This window comes from Frankliniella occidentalis, unplaced genomic scaffold (assembly GCF_000697945.3).
Source record: "Frankliniella occidentalis isolate FOCC.00 unplaced genomic scaffold, Focc_3.1 Scaffold169, whole genome shotgun sequence".
NCBI lineage: Eukaryota > Metazoa > Arthropoda > Insecta > Thysanoptera > Thripidae > Frankliniella > Frankliniella occidentalis.
The window spans coordinates 519,910-524,262 of record NW_026267295.1 but is presented as its reverse complement, the minus strand read 5'-3'; the positions used below and the strand labels follow the sequence as shown (position 1 = coordinate 524,262).

At 62.6% G+C, this 4,353-nt stretch overlaps 1 protein-coding gene across 1 annotated transcript in view; it reads left to right on the top strand.

The window, feature by feature from the left end:
- The window catches only part of LOC113204784 (uncharacterized), a 64,300-nt gene that overhangs the window by 48,945 nt on the left and 11,002 nt on the right, over positions 1–4,353 (top strand). The gene's annotated exons all lie outside the window — the stretch shown is intronic.

Sequence of the window (4,353 nt, the reverse complement as noted above, 5' to 3'; positions counted from 1 at the left end):
CCCCCCGCCCCGCCGCCGCCCTGTCACTTCGGCAGTCACTCGGCAGTGTCTTTAGCTTTGTGACTGTGCGGTAATCCTGATGGGCGCTCATCGCCAGCCACTCTGTAGTAAAAGTTGTAGAGGACCGTTAGCCTTGTTCGTGCGGAGACGAGGAGACGAGTTCGGGGACTACGGGTGACCTCACCGGTTCCCGCCCAACCCCATCGACTCGTGAATGAGCGGAGGGAAGACTCTCAAAACGGCCCTCAATCAGACCAAACAGTAGCATCGGCCAACACTATGGAGTTGCGCTCATCCCGTCAGGGGAACAGAGGGGAAAAGACGCGCGTGTGTGTGTGAACAATAATAACCATCACTTCATCACGAGCTGTGTCATCGTGATGCAGTAGTTTCCCCCTCCTCTCCGCCCTATCTTCCTGCTCCTCACCTCGCCGTCCTCAGACATCATACAGCACCCAAACACACCTGCGCTGCTTCCTGCACCGCACCATCAACCGCCCGAACGTGTCAATCAAATCATTTCTTTTCAATTTCATTTTTTTTTCAATCGGTTTCCCGTGGGGGTGCACTCGCACTGCGCGGTTTACGTTTAGGTGCGGCGCGGTGCAGTGGCAGTAAGGCTGTCCTCGCTTGTGTTTGTGCGCCAAGCAAAGCAGGCGAAGCAGAGGCCCTCCTCGTGACGGACGCACCGCTCGGAAAAAGGCGATCGGGCGCCATCGGCTAATGGTCGGTCGAGCCCGTAATCACCCCATTAGTGCGGCCAGCAGCAGCAGCAGCCCCGTGCGACCCGCGCCACTGGGGATGGACGTAAGGCAGCAGCGGCAGTGGCAACTCATCCGCACCCCGCCGCCGCCGCCCCCGCATTGTGGCAGCGACATCCATCTTCCAGGAGGAAGCGATTTGTAAATCCGCGGCTCGCTCTGCCACTGCGAGTCTCCGCGGAGCCGGAACCACCTGGGAGTGCTCTGGCCGAGGTCTGGCGAGCAGGAAGAGGGGGCGGCGGCGGCGGGAGGCAGCCAGGCGCGGGCTCGGCTGTGGCTGCCCCGCGCTTCGCCTCCAGCCCGAAGCCTTGTATTTGTTCAACTTGTAATTGGGTGTTAATGTTGTTTCCAAGGTAAACCATGTGGCGCTGCTGTGGGGCTGCTGCTGGCTGCAGTGCCGCGCCTTCGGGTCCTGGGAGACCACAACATCCACAAACGCCAACCCTACCACCCCCCTTCACCAAATGTCTGACGCGACGACGCAGGAGCTGGGCATAGAGATAGGCGTCGACACCAAGCGAGTCCCTGTAGGTCGTCGCCGAACTTCTCGTCCTCGAGTTTGGCGCTCTACTCTTTGGTGGCGCCCGTCGGCGTCCTCGCTGCTTCCTCCGCCCCCCAGCCCAGCAACGCCCCCCCCCCCAGCGCCCCTTTCACCCTTCTCCCTAATGCGGTGCGCGGGCGACACGATGATTATCACGTCTTGCACGGAAGTTGGCGCGATCATGTTCGCCCAGAGACTAACTTGCCTCGTTTTACGGTTTTATGCCAGTCATTCTGAGCGACGCACCCCATTCCGAGCGGCGTGGCGTGGCGTACGGCGGAGAGCCCCCCGGCAGCAGGCGCGCGCGCCCCCGCGAGCCCGCCGCGCCGCCCCCCGGCCCAGCCAGCAATCGGCAGCGGCACGACAGCCGAGGGGGGGGCGCGGCGTTTCGCGTCCGCGCCTCGCAACGCCGCGCCTAGTGTTCTCAATCGGGCGGGTAAGAGTTGGAGCGCTTGCCCGACGCTCCCAGCGTAAGAGTGAGACGGCATGATGCAGCCGGCAGTTGTCTCTGTCGCTCACGTCACACTCTCAGTCCGCCGATGCAGTCAGACCGACACGACTCCCGGCGCTCGGCCGCAGCAGCGTCACCTGTCCCCGCAACCTCACCTCTCGCCCTGCTGGTCCGGCAGAGGAAGGGTCTACGTCCGAGCAGCGTGCGGAAGCGCGCCGAGTGCAGGTGATTCGGAAGGTGTTTCGGCCGGGCTAGAGCTCGCCCGACATACCCGACGCAGCCTCGTCGGGTCGGGTCGGGTCGGGTGAAGACGGCAGCGCAGTCGGGCAAGCCGGAGAGGAGCTAACCCGCCCGATTGAGAACACTAGCCGCGCCCCTTCCTCCCTGCCACCCCCCGACGCCCGACGCCTTACCCTTATTGAAAGCAATGTTCTGTGAAACGCGCGCCGATCAAAAGTGTGTTGGGAATTTTCTTCCTTGCGATGATGATGGCGGCGTCTCGACTATAGGGGGCCCCCGCCCCCACCCCTACGGCACGTGCGCAAAGGGGGTTCGGTGGGGGCGGGGGGCGTTTGGCGCCCCCCACACTCCCCGTGTGCCAACGGAACAGCTGGAAGCACTGGGCAATATTTCGCTTAATTTTTATTTCCCATCTCTCCGTGCCGCACCCTCACCGTCGTCGCCGAGTCACCCACCGCCCACCGCGTGCTTGAGCAGGGGGAGCGGGCTCAAGTTACAATATGGCGCCCGCGCGCCCCGGACTCCTCCATTTACATCGAGCTCGCGACTTCAAGGCCCAGGGTCAGTACCCGGCTGCCGCCGCGACTCCTCCGCACCCCCTACCCCCTTCCACCCTTCCCCACCCCGGGCTGCGCCGTGCAGATAGGCAAAGCCCACCATGCATCCTGCTCGCCTTCGCAGTCCGCAGTTAGACACCATACCATTACCAAGCACGGAGGCCTCGCAACGGCCCTTCACCGAGTCAAGCGGAGACGTTGAGCCGGAACACACACACACACACACACACACACACACACACACACACACAGAGACGGGCTCCCTTTCGCCCTCCCGTTCCTCCCACACTAGTCACGCCGATGTCGACGTCTGATTCGCCGCTGAGTGGCCCGCACACGCCATAAGCACCGTTCCAAGAGTCAGTGATATAGTACGGTCGTAAAGCGGCCGTAAAAGTGACCGTTATACACTGGAGGGCGTTATTACGTATCGCGCGGTGTGCGGTTATTCCAAGCACGTATCCCCTTAATTACCGCGCACTGTCCTATCGTCGGCGTAGCGATAGCGACGCGGGGTGGAGCAGGGCGGGGCGGGGCGGGGCTGGACGCAGGCACGGTCGGCCCCCTGGCCTGGCTGCAGCCGGACTCCCGCCACGACCACCTGCGCCCCGCGCTTGCGCGCCCCCCGCGCGGCCGGGGAAGGGATTAGTAAAATGTTACACACTTTTATTATTCGGAGGTGTGTGTTTTACTGCCTGGTCGTGTTGCACGAGTTCTCTGTCCCGTTCGGAGTTCTAGGTTCTGCCGTGCAGCGCCCCGCGCCCCGCACCCCGCGTCCACCTACGCGACAGTATTTTACCGTGCGTTTCGGCTCGCGCTCGCGCTCGCAGCCGTCAACCTCACCCTGTCTCTCGCCGCAGGCAAAAAAAGAAAGTGACGAAAAGTCTCTCTCCTGACAGCGACGTCGGCGGCGTGTCCTCCCACTCCAGGAGAATCGAGTTTCCGAGGGCAATGCAGTGCCATTAGATGCACCCCCTTCTGCCTCCCCCGACAGGCGCGGCGGCGGCACAGAGCCCGCCCCGCCCCGCCCCGCCACGTCGCTACGCTAGGCCCCCACGCTATCCCCCGTCAGCCCCAACAGGCGGCCCGCCCCGCCACGCACCGCCACGCACCGCCCCGCCACGGGGAGGGACAGGGGGCCGCCGCTAAATGAGTACGCAAGCTTCGACGGGGACAGCCTGTAAGCAACTCCCGGACGACCGCGGTGTTCTGACAGGACTGGCAGTCCCATTCTGCCATGTGTGAAGTACATGTCTGCAATATTTACTGAATACCTTTCATGTATTCAGTAATGCCCAAGGAATGCAGGAAATCTACCGTACATGACCATATGACCGTTTATGCAGTAAATAGTTTTTGTACATGACTACTTTTGCGGTAAATGGCGTGTACTCCATGACCATGTACAAGACCACGTAGAAGGGCTACGTGCCGAAGTGTGTACATGGCTATACAGCCACACGCACACACACACACGCACACACAAATGGGGACACAAGTGTAATTAGTGTCCACCCCCCCCCCCCCCGTGCCTTTGGCGCTCCGCAGGCTGTTGTGGCTTACTGACGTGCCACGTAGGGGAGGAGGAGGGGGGGGGGCAATGCAAGCGCCCGGCCCCGCCGAGCCCCGCTCTGGGCCCAGCCCAGCAAGCCCCTCACCGGGTAGGGGTGATTGATCGCCCAAACTGAATTTATGTGGGCTGGGGTGGCGGCGCGGGGGTGGTGTAGGGCGCAGTGCCGCCAACGACTCCACGTGGGTCGAGTTGTCGATCGAGATGGATCCTCTGAAACCCACCCCGGCAAA